Source organism: Moschus berezovskii, chromosome 8 (genome assembly GCF_049115385.1).
Source record: "Moschus berezovskii isolate FMDL1 chromosome 8, NW_MosBer_1.0, whole genome shotgun sequence".
NCBI classification, from domain to species: domain Eukaryota; kingdom Metazoa; phylum Chordata; class Mammalia; order Artiodactyla; family Moschidae; genus Moschus; species Moschus berezovskii.
Genome location: NC_142467.1, coordinates 93,843,269 through 93,856,031, shown reverse-complemented (window position 1 = coordinate 93,856,031; position 12,763 = coordinate 93,843,269).

Genomic DNA, 12,763 nt, shown 5'->3' with positions numbered 1-12,763 from the left:
CTAATGGTAGCTAAGGACTCTTAAAAAAATGTAATCCCAGTATTATCACCACTCTTTTAAAAGCTGGCAATAGTCTTTAATAAACTTAATAGTGTGGACTTGGAGCATGTTAGAGCTCATAACATTTTTGTACAATTGGTTTGTTCAAATAGCCCATACATGGTGCTGGAATATGGTGTTGTTTTTTTTTTTCATCTAAAGGAATGCTCACCAAAAAGTTACCAGTGTGGTGGGGGGTGGGGTGAAGTTACCAGTGGGAAGTGGAATTAGGAGTGCCTGCTATTTTCTTCTGGGTATAGCTGGTAATAATGATGGTTAAAATTTATTTTTAAAATGTGCTTACCTCAGTGTCTGTCAGCTGTAGACTTTAAGCTCTTATTACTGTCTGAGTGTTTGCTGTGTTCTCAGCACCAAGCCCTTTAGTACATGGCTTATCTTGTTTTATCTGGACAACCTCCCCCTGCAGTAGGCATGGTTATCCCATTTTGCAGATGAGGAAACTGAGGCTCAGAGAGGTGAAATGACTTGTCCTTGGGGACACCCAGCTAGAGACAGGGGCCAGGCTGGGAGCTCAACTATTGTGCCCAACTATTCAACTATACTTCCAAGTCAAATCTGGGACCTCCCTGGTGGTCCAATAGCTAAGATTCTCCATTCCCAATGCAAGGGGCCTGGGTTCAATCCCTTGTCAGGGAACTAGATCCTACATGCTACAACTAAGAGTTTGCATGCTGCAGCTAAAAATCACACATGATACAACTTAAAAAAGATTCTGTGCTGCAATTCCACAACCAAGACCTGGCAAACCAAATAAACAAATAATTTTAAAAATTTAAATTAAATAAACAACTAAAATCTGTATTTCCTAAAGATTTTATTAGTATAACAAATATCTGTGACTTTAGGGGAAAACGGGGTATATTCATCTCCTGTGGCTGCTGTAACAAATGAGATCCCAAACTCGGTGGCTTACACAACAGAAATGTCTCCTCTCACAGCTCTGGAGACCAGAAGTCCTACGTCAAGGTGCCAGAAGGGTTGGCTCTTTCTTGAGGGCGTGGGGGAGAAATTGTCCCATGCCTTTCTCCTAACTTCTGGTGCTTTCCCCAAGTCCTTGGTGTTCCTTGGTATATAGATATACCTTTCAGATCTCTGCCTCCAACTTAGCATCATCTTCTCCTCTGTGTCTCCCTGGGGGTCCCCTCCTCTTAGAAGGACACCAGTCATTGGATCTGCAGTCATGACCAACTCTTTGCAACCCCATGGACTGTAGACTGCCTTCAGGCTCCTCGGTCCTTGGAATTCTCCAGAGAAGAATACTGGAGTGTGTTGCCATTTCCTCCTGCAGGGGATCTTCCTGACCCAGAGATCAGACCCAGGGATCGAACCTGGGTCTCTTGTATTGTAGGCAGATTCTTTACCATCTGAGTCACCAGGCCCTTGGATCCAGGGCCCATCCCAAATCCAGCATGACCTCATCTCAACTAATTACATCTGCAAAGACATAATTTCCAAAAAATGGTCACACTTGGAGGTTTGAGGTGGCTACAGATTTTTTGGGGGGCACACATCAAACCCACTACATAGGGTTAACTTTTAAAAATATTTATTTATTTATTTGGCCTCACTGGGTCTCACTTGCGGTACATATGATCTTTGATCTTTGTTGCAGCATGCTTGATTTTTAGTTGTGGCGGGTGGGATCTAGTTCCCTGACCAGGAATTGCACCCGGGCCCCTGTGCTGGGAACAATGAAACCTTAGCACTGTTAGCATTTTAGACTCAAAAAGGCAGAAAGGAGGACCTTTCACCTATTCTCCATAGCCTGATGCCCCTAGAGCCCTGGACCTGACTCCTCTGGCCAAGATGGGGCCGAGTTTCTGGACTGGGGCAGTGCAAGCAGGGAAATGGGGCATGTGGACAAATGGCCCCAGATCACTGGCAACACAGTCAGGAAAGGAGCCTGGCTTCACAGCTCCAGGCTTCTAGGCTGCTTCTGCGCTGTGGATTTCTGACACTTCCAACGCCCCCCACCACCCGCCAAACTCAGGCTGGGGACATAGAAGTAACCAAACAAGGCAAGGACATTGAGGTTCTAGGGACACTACTCCCATCTTCTCCCTGGTGCCAAACAGCTGTCTTTCTGTGAAGGAATACCTTTTGTGGTATTTCTTCTACTTTGAATGGAGACATCACCTGCTCATGTGAGGCAGACAAATCTTGTGTGTTCAGAGCACTGAGACCATACCTGTGTGTAGACATTGTAACCACCATCCAGCTGGTTGTGTGGAATACTCTGGGGCTCCCCCAGAGGGCTCCTGGGAAATCTTTGAAATGGGAAGTGTGGTCCTGTCCTCCGTCACCTAAAATCTTTCCATGTCCCATCACCGTGAGGATCAAACTCATAATCATCACCGTGATGACTGTGCTCAGTGTACATTAGGCACTTGATCTGCCTCAAAGAGATTGTCTGCATGGACTGCCTTTCCCTCCTGATATCCTTCGGACACGGGGATTTCCTGGTAGCTCAGCTGGTAAAAAATCCACCTGCAACACAGGAAACCCCAGATCGATTCCTGGGTTGGGAACATCCCCTGGAGAAGGGGTAGGCTACCCACTCCAGTATTCTCAGGCTTCCCTGGTGGCTTGGATGGTAAAGAATCCGCCTGCAATGCAGACAGGTTCGATCCCTGGAGGAGGGCATGGCAACCTACTCCAGTATTCTTGCCTGGAGAATCCCCATGGACAGAGGAGCCTGGTGGGCTATAGCTCACAGGGTCTCAAAAAGTTGGACGTGACTTAGGGACTAAACGGCAATGCTTGTTATACCCATTTTATAGATGGGGAAGGTACTGCATGGAGTGTTGGAATCACTGGGCTAAATCTGAAGCCAGGTCATCTGGCTCCAGCCCCACCTCCAGATAGTCATGGAGGCTGCTTCTTGTGACACAGCTGTGTGCTTGAATGTCACCTCCTGTGATCCCTAGCACCTAGCAGTCTGGGTTGAGAAATCAGGACAGGGCGCCGGAGTTGGAGAGAGACAGAGTCAGGCAGGAATAAAAAGGCAGCGAGAGAGACTTCCTGGTGGTCCAGTGGTTAAGACTGCTCGCTTCAACTGCAGGGGCATGGGTTCCATCCCTGGTGAGGGAACTAAGCTCTCATATGCCCCATGATGTGGTCAAAGGGGGGAGGTGGGGACAGAGACAAAGAGAAAGAATCAAGGAAAGAGAGAGAAGCAGAGAGGGATTAGAGAGAAAGCAACGGAAGGAGACAGACTTGTCCCGGGTCCCTAGAACATGCTTTGAATACATGGGTGGCTGGGGAATGCCCATGAGAGCATCAGACACTGATGCTGATCAGGGAAAGGGGAGAAGCAGCAAGACCCCAAATCCGGGCACAGAGCATGGGTGAGAGGACCCCGCAATGTACCAGCGTGTGTGTGCATGCACGTGAGAGCCTGGCGTGGATGCAGCATCCTTTCTCCTTTCTCCCCATCTCTCTCCCCCACCCTGGGTCTCCCAGCTTTCCCCCGTCTCTCTGTCTCTTGTCTTGGAGTCTCTGCGTCTCCCTGGCAGCCAGTGCTGGGCATATGTTGACACAGAAGACACCTCCTTGGGGTGGGGTCCCCATGGCAGCGGCTGATGCCTCACACACACTCATTCACATCGGAGTTCCTCCGCCCCCGCCACTGAATCCCCAGGAGGACTCACCCACGCCTGACAGTCACAGTGTGGTAAATGGCAGCCCCCATCCCATCTCACCCCCCAAGTGTGGACTGCAGACCCACAAGTGGCCTGCTCTGACACCGAGAAGGGGAAATGGATGGGAGTCCGTCTCCCTCAAAACCCCCAAAACCTGGCCGAGGAAGGATCATGGGGCCTCTCAAGCTAGGCCAGGCTGAGGACTCCCATCTTTCGGATCCCAGGGAGGGAGGCTGGTGGTGGTGATGGGGTGTTCAAGAGGAGGAGGAAGAGGAGGGAAGGGGCTCTGGAAATGGAGGGGACTCGGAGTGGAGAGGGCACAGAGAGAGGGGGGAAGTCAGAGAGGAGCTCAGAGAATGGGAGGGGGCTCTGAAAGAGAGGACCACAGAGAGTGGGGAGGAGACAGCACCTGGGATTGAAGACTCCCCAGAGAGGGCCTGCAGCAATCCCGGAGAGCTTCCAGGAGGCCTGGCCTGCTTCCCCCTGGGAGAGTCCTTCCCACCCCACCTCCCAGCCTGAAGGAGTGGACCCCACAGCCCCCCAACTAATGACCAAGGGACTGACCAGCTGACCCTTGTTGACCAAGGAAAGCCAGTGGCCTGTTCAGGGGTAAGTGTGTGTGTGCACACTTCCCAAGGCTGTCCTGTGGCCCTTTCCCCAAGGGGCCTTGTTGCCCTTCCAGGTCCCCAGGGCATCCCTGTCTTCCTAATAATGTCTGAGGGAATAGGCCTGGCAAAGGACAGAACTCGGCTCCTTCTGTGCTTTTCGGGGTGTCGTTCAACTGTCCCCACTGCACAGGTCCCTGTGGGCCTGGGAGTCCCAGCCCAGGTGCCCCCACCCTGGATCATGTGGTCCCCGACCCTGCTTCCCTCCTCCTTCCTCCTCGGCCCACTCAGCCCCCTGCCATCTTTAATTGGCTTTTGTGGAGCTGAATTCATTGGGACTCTGCACAGCCCTGCGAGTTGGGGCCTGGCTTCTGCTTTCCCGCCTCCCTCCCTGGCTAATTGGGGGGCTTCATTGTCGAAGGAGGCCCCCCCAGCCACCGCCAAGCCACAGCAGCTTCCGCTGCTGTCTGCTTGCTCCCGCAGACAATGCTGGAAGCCTGCTGTCCTTAGGGGCGGGCTGCTGTAATTTGGTCTAATTCAGCCCCGGAGACAGCGATTACAGCTAATAAATAGACCCCAACCCTCCTTTGTCTCATGCGTCCCTCCATCCCACTTCCACCCTTCCCCCCAGCTGCTCTGTTCCTCTCCCTTCCCACAGCCAGGAGAGGGCAGGAAAACAGACAGGGACTCTGCCTCAGTTTTCCTATCTCAGTTCAGTTCTGCTCAGTCGTGTTCGACTCTTTGCGACCCCATGGACTGCAGCATGCCAGGCCTCCCTGTCCATCACCAACTCCCAGAGTTTACTCAAACTAATGTGCATTGCGTCGGTGATGCCATCCAACCATCTCATCCTCTGTAGTCTCCTCTTCCCACCTTCAGTCTTTCCCAGCATCAGGGTCTTTTCCAATGAGTCAGTTCTTTGTATCAGGTGGCCAAAATATTGCAGTTGCAGCTTCAGCATCAGTTCTTCCAATGACTATTCAGGACTGATTTCCTTCAGGATGGACTAGTTGGATCTCCTTTCAACCATCTAGGAAATGGTTATAGCATGGATCCCCAGGAGCTAGTGCCCATCTGTCTCCCCTGAACCTTGGGTTGGGTGTGGCAGCAGCAGCTTACTCAAATCAGCACCCCGCCATGTCCTAGACACACCAATGGGCCCCATTCCTTAGTGGAATCCCTCTTACTCCATCCCTGCCAATTCAAGGTCAAGGTCTGGAAATCTGGGAAAGGACTGTGGACCCACCAGACTGGGTACTCCTCCCCTCACATAAATTAACCCTTACATGAAACCACTTGTGATGATGGCTTGAAGCACAGAGAGGGTCAGACACCTACCTATCTGATGTCACACAGCTATTAAGGGACAAGGTTGAGGGAATTCCCTGGAGGTCCAATGTCCAGTGATCAGGACTCCGAGTTCCCACGGTAGGAGGTGTGGATTTTATCCCTGGTTGGAAACTAAGATCCCACAGGCTGCACGGTGCTGCCAAATAAAAAAGAGGTGGGGATATGGGCAAGGTTGAGATTTGAACCAAGGCTTTAGGGATTCAATGCCCATGTTCCTAATCACTATGCTATAGTAACTTAGAGAATGAACCTACCTTAGGGAATGGACTTTGTTTTAGGGGGGGTGTTTTTGTTTTTAAATATTTATTTACTTGACTGTGCAGGGTCTTAGTTTCAGCATGTGGGATCTTTAGTTGTGGCATGTGAGATCTAGCTCCCTAAGCAGAGATCAAACCAGGGCCCCCTGGATTGGGATCAGGGAGTCTTAGACACTGGACCACCAGGGGTCCTGGGGATGAACTTTGAATGTAGTAGACTCATGGGCAAGTTGGCTAAAGGAAAGAGATTTCTAGAAGGAAGTCACAAAACATTCATTCATTCACACAGTTAATGTCCTTCCTGAATACCACAGGCTGTGTACCGCGGACAGAGCCATGGCTCAGATAGGTAGGCAAGGCTTGGGGAGAAGCAGAAACGACAAGAAGTTGTCTGAGGGACAATCTGGAGACCCGGGTGTTTCCCTGCCTGAGTGGGGACAGGTCCGGGCACAAGTGAGGAGGGGACTGAGCTGAACAACAGGAGAAAGGACTCCGCTGACTCGCTAGGAGCCAGGGGTCTGTGGCAGGAAACCCTTCCTGCAATTCTTGGCTGTGAACTCACAGCTTCCCAGGTGGCGCTAGTGGTAAAGAACCTGCCTGCCAACACAAGAGATGCAAGAGACTCAGATTTGATCCCTGAGTTGGGACCGTCCCTTGGAGAATGAAATAGCACCCGCTCCAGTATTCCTGCCTGGAGAATCCCATGGACAGAACAGCCTGAGAGGCTGCAGTCCAGGGGTCACAAAGAGTTGAACACGACTCACACACGCACGCACACACACACGACCCTCCCTGAGGGAGCACTATTTTTATTATCTCCATTTCAGAGATGAGAAAGTTGAGGCTCAGAGAGGGAAAACCATCTGCCCAGTGGCACACAGTGAGGCTGAATTCACCAGGCTGTCCAAGAGAGAGTGAGAGAGGAGTTTAGTCCTGGGGAGACTCCAGTAGGACATTTGTGTGTGTGTGTGAGGGTCGGGGAGACAGATCTGGGGAATGAGAAAATCTTTCTCACATCCCTCTATACCCTGCCCCCACCACATCCCATCTCCCCCCACATTTAGCCTTCAGAGAATGACAGTTTGATTGTGCAGAGCTAAGAATAACCACAACTGTAAAGTGCCCTGGAAATGCGGGGAGGTGAGAGGCAGAGCCTGTGGGAATGAGGCAGGGAAAGGGGCAGGCCTCATCCACACATGCCCCCCCCCCACCGCCCCGTCCCAAAGCTCTCCATTCGGTAGCTTCTGCCAGCAGCCCAAGGCTTCTGCTTCTCTCATCAACCAACCCTGCCTCCCCATGACAGAAATAACAAGCTCACTGTGTCATCGTCTCTTGATGGAGAAGGTCCTTTCTAATTTATAGGCGCTAGGTTAGCCATGGAGAGGTTTAGAATTGTGTGTTCTGGAGTCAGAATGCCAGGTTAGAATTGGCGCTCCCCAGCTGGCTGACAGATGACTTCATTTCTTTGGGCCTCGGTTTCCCCATCTATACAATGGAATTACTGATCATGTCTCTCAGTGTCACAAGGATGAAGTAGGTTAGAAGTTCACCCAGCACCTATGAGGTCTTCCATTAATGTTATCTGCAGTTGTAGTGATGGTGACTGGTGGAATAGAATTTAATGACCTCCCTCTCTGTGTATAGCACAAGGAGTTCAAGTCACTGCTCTGTGATGACCCAGAGGGGTGGGTGGAAGCCTCAAGAGGGAGGGGATATATGTATACACATAGCTGACACATTGTTGTACAGCAGATACTAACACAACATTGTAAAGCAATTATACTCCAGTTAAAAAAAATCTAAAAAAAAGAATTTATGGGACCCCCCCCCAGTGCTAGGGATTGTGTTCGGTGGGTGGGGGGGAGAAATCCACATGGGCTGCAGGCAAGAAGGCATCATTTCATAAACTGATGAAAATTATAAAGATAAGGTGGGCAGAGGAGTTCCCAGCTACTGCAAACCTCCCCAGGTAATCAAAGAATTGATTCATTCAAACATGACTGTTGTGGTTCCAACACCTAGGGAATAAATAGTTTAAAAATATTTCTCAGTAGCAAAAAACAAGTGAGGGAGGTTGTTTATGAAATTAATCTCTCTGTGTGTCTGTCTCCCCAGTACACTGCTTCTTGTGTAACTTAAATCATCAAGCCTAGTTTCCCCATCTGTAAAATGGACATAATGAGAGTTATGATAAAGAAATTCGTGTCCAACTCTTGAGACCCCGTGGACTACAGCCCATCAGGCTCTTCTGTCCATGGAATTTCCCAGGCAAGAACACTGGAATGGGTTGCCATTTTTTCCTCCAGGGGATCTTCCGCAACCCAGGGACTGAAACCATGTCTTCTGCATTGGCAGGTGCATTCTTTACCACTGAGTCACCCGGGAAACAACTGAATCTATCACCTACTACTTATAAGCTGTGTGACCTTGGGCAAGTTACTTAACCTCTCTGTGCCTCCTTGAGCATGTTACTAAACTCTCCATGCCTGCGCATTAAAAAGCAGGCTGCTGGGGGGTTGTTGGGGGTTTATTTATTTACTTGGCTGCGCCAGATCTTAGTTGTGGCGTGTGGGATCTAGTTCCCTAACCAGGGATGGAACCTGGGTCCCCTGCATTGGGAGTTTGGAGTCTCAGCCACTGGACCACTTGGGAAATCCCCTAAGAGTGTAAAATGTAACATTTTCTTAGAAAGGGTCTCAGCTCACATTTGCTGGAGGTACAAAGTGATCTGTTGCAGACAGCCTTTACAAGAGATGTTTCCCAGACTGTGAACACTGAATCCTTACTCATTTCTCTTCTTTCTTTCCTCTTTCCTCTTCTTCCCTCCAACCTTCCTGAAGGCCCCTGGAAGGCTGAGCACTTTGGTAGAATAGACTCTGCCTGCTGAGGCTGCCTGCCTGGGGACAAGGACACTTCTGCAAATACTGGGGGTAGGTGTTAGAGGGGAGAAATCTGGGCCTCAGTGAGGAGCTGGGAGGAAGGATGGGATGTGTGGCAGGAAGGGGATAATGGTGGGGTGGTATGGATAATGCAAGGTGCCTGTGGTCTGGGCTCCTGCTGACACCTAGTGGAAAGATGAAATTATCATCGTTTTTCATTCGAGGCACCTGAGTTTCTAGCCTCTGCAAGGACATCTCCTGGACACAGACTCAGAGAAGGGGAATGGCTTTCTGGGTGTCACACAGCAGACTGACTGCCTTGAGTCAATTTGAAGGACACAAGAAATGATTTTTTAATGAATTCCTTCAATGAGCTTTTTAAAATGAATGTTTTATTTTTATTTAAAAAATTATTTATATTTGGCTGGGCTGGGTCTTCATTGCTGTGCTCAGGCTTTCTCTAGTTGCAGCGAGTGGGGGCTACTCTCTAGTTGCGGTGGGTGGGCTTCTCATTTAGTGGCTTCTCGTTGCAGAGCACAGGTTCTAGGCATGCAGGCTTCAGTAGTTTAGGCACGTGGGCTTAGTTGTCCTGTGACACGTGGAATCTTTCTGGACCAGGGATCAAACCTGTATCCCCTGCATTGGCAGGCAGATTCTTTTTTTTTTATAATTTAAAAAATTTATATATTTTTGGCTGTGCTGGGTCTTTGCTGCTGTGCGGGCTTTTCTCTAGTTGCAGCGAGCAGAGGCTACTCTTCATTGCACTGCACAGGCTTCTTAATGCAGTGGCCTCCCCCATTGTGGAGCACAGGCTCGAGGGCACCAAACTTCAGTAGTTGCAGTTCCTGGGATCTAGAGCACAGGCTCAATAGTTGTGGCCAATGAGCTGAGTTGCTCTGCGGCATATGGGATCCTCCTAGATCAGGGATCCAACTGGAGTCTCCTACATTGGCGGGTGGACTCTTCACTACTGAGCCACTAGGGAAGCCCCAGAAGGCGGAATCTTAACCACTGGACCATCAGGGAAGTACAAGAAATACTTTTAAAGAAGGTTTTCTTTTTGTTGTTTTTTGTTTTTGTTTTGTTTGCAGATAAGTGACCTTTCAGACCTTGATGCAGGAAAGAGCAGGCTTTGCAAGGTATTGTCCTTCACCAGGAAGCCCAACTGTGTTACTCCATCCCCATAACAAGGTATTTTCATACCTTACCTTGGTATTTTCTCTCCTCTGAGCAGCTATTCATTTGTTTGTAATTTCAACACATGTTTCCTGAGCCCATAGTGACATGTAGGGAACAAAATAGATTTAAACAAACAAATAAACAAACAAGTAACAACAACAAAACCCCTGAACTGGTAAAGCTTACAGTCCAGTGGGGCAGACAGAGGAGAAAGAAGTAAACAGATCTACATATGGGGTTGTTTCAGAGACCGATAAGTCATTGAAGGAACAGTGATGTGATAGGGACTGAATTTATGGCTGCCAAAGTTAGGGGAGAAGATTAAGGTTAGCTGGGCCCAAGGAAGGCCCCTCTTCAGAAGTAGCATTAAAACCAAGACTCGGAGAAGGAGCGAGCCCTGGAAATACGTGGGAGAATGCGGCAGGCACAGCTTGTGCAAAGCTGTATGGTCCTTGGGGCAGGACCATACCTAGTATGGTGGAGGGACAGCGAGCAGGCCCATGTGACTGCAGCAGAGTGAGGGGGAAGGAGAGAGGAAGTGGGGGGCAGGGAGAGGATGGGGCAGGGCGTGCAGGACCTTATGGGCCATGGGAGGACGTGGACTTTTCTCCCAAGGGAAATGGGCGTCCTGGAGGGCTGTGGGCAGAGGCAGAGTGGGGCCTGAGTCAGGTGCTCACAGGTGCAGTGGCTGCTGCAAGAAACCACATGCTGTGGGGGTTGAGAGGATGCAGGTGACCACACTGGTCCACGCGGGCCATGATGGGGAGGATGAGAGAGATGGTTACATAATAAGTAGTCAGTAAATACTTGCTGAATGAATGAATAGATGGAATACTATGCAGCTGTCAAAAAGGATGCCACAGAATTTTTAATGGCAGGGGGAGGTGTAGTTGGCAGAATAATGCCCCCCACAATGTCCACATTCTAATGCCCAGATGCTCCCTTCCATGGCACAAGGGACTTTGCAGGTGAGATTAAGTTCAGGGTCTTGAGCTGGAGCGATTATTTTGCATTATCTGTGTGGGCCTACTATAATGAAAGAGATCCTTGTAAGGAGAAGAGGGGACTTCCCTGGGGGTCCAGTGGCTAAGACTCCATACTTCCAAAGCAGGGGGCCCAGTTTCAATCCCTGGTCAGGGAACTAGACCCTGCTTGTTGTGACTAAGAGTTCACATGCCACAACAAAGATCAAAGATCTTGTGTGCTGCAGCTAAGACCTAGTGCAGGAAAAGGAAAACTGTGTGCTTCTCAATATGATTTTTTTAAAAATTATATATTTTGCTGTGCCGTGTCTTAGTTGCAGCATGTTGGAACTTTTACGTGCAGCATGTGAGATCTAGTGCCCTAACCAGGGATCGAATCGGGGGCCCCCTGCACAGGGAGTTTGGAGTGTTAGCCACTGGACCAGCAGGGAAGTCCCTCGGTATGTTTTAAGTAATTTTTAATAGTGAATCCCCGCCTCGAGCCTATGTTGAAAGTGGTATCGATATGTTTGCTTCCATTAAACACAGAAACATAAAATTATAAGTTCTTAATGTTGTGAATTTTAATATACCTACTTTTAAGTTTCAATATTTTCAATGATGTTCTAGGGGAAAATAGGACTTAAAAATATGTTAAAACCAGACATAGAAGGGCACACATTTTTGTTCTTGCCTCAGACTGTAATACGGCTTGGTAAGACACTGCCAAAACCTGTCTTGATTTAAGACTTTGATATTTTGTCCACTGTGAGGTTGCTTTTTGCCATTAGTTTGATATTAATATCTTAGGATAATGTATTAAAATATTATTTATCTTGATTGTTGAGTTTTTTAGAGCCACCTTAATTTTTGCACCTGCGGTCTGTGCCTCACTCTCCTTCTAATCCTGGCCCTGCAAGGGGCAAAAAAAAAAAAAAGCAGATTTTGCAGTAATCTGAATCTAAATCCTTATGATTACCTCCCTTCCTTCCACTATCTCTCTTAAAAAAAGAAATGCTCTAAAATGAGTTAACTCCAGTTAAATGAAAACTCATTTAAATTATCTTCAGTTAACTTTTTTCTATGTCCTGATTTTTTTTTTTTTTTCCCTTCCAAATTCGATGCACCCAGCAGCGAGATCTTTTACAGAAAATTACTTTAGAAACTGGTTTGGGCTGAAACAGCCTGGTTAATATTTGTAGACAGGAAAGAGTTTAAAATAAGGAATCTATGAGACGAACTAATGAAACGTTGACTTCAGAATGAGTTTGAAAGCAATTTCTGTCTTGGATTGTTTTAATAGTGTGTTTGTTGTACTTGTTGAGATGGGGTTATTTTCCTCCTTCTAGCTTCCAGGGCATCAGGCAGAGTGATGGACATTTAGGAAGAGTGGAAATCAACATGGGGGCACCGAACCAAATAATAGTCATTTCAGGAGCTACAATGTAAAAACTTCTGTAACATTGTCTATAATAAACTCAAGAAGTGTGACTCTTGTCTGTTTCCCTAGTGTAGCGGTTATCACTGTCACCTCCCACAAGAAAGATACCTGGTTCAAAACCCAGATGGAAACACTTAGAATCTTTACTATGGGACTTTAAAATTTACTACAGTAGAAATTCAGATTCAGTTCAGTCGCTCAGTCGTGTCCGACTCTTTGCGACCTCATGAATCACAGCATGCCAGGCCTCCCTGTCCATCACCAATTCCCGGAGTTCACTCAAACTCATGTCCACAGAGTCGGTGATGCCATCCAGCCATCTCATTCTCTGTCGTCCCCTTCTCGTCCCGTCCCCAATCCTTCCCAGCATCAGTCTTTTCCAGTGAGTC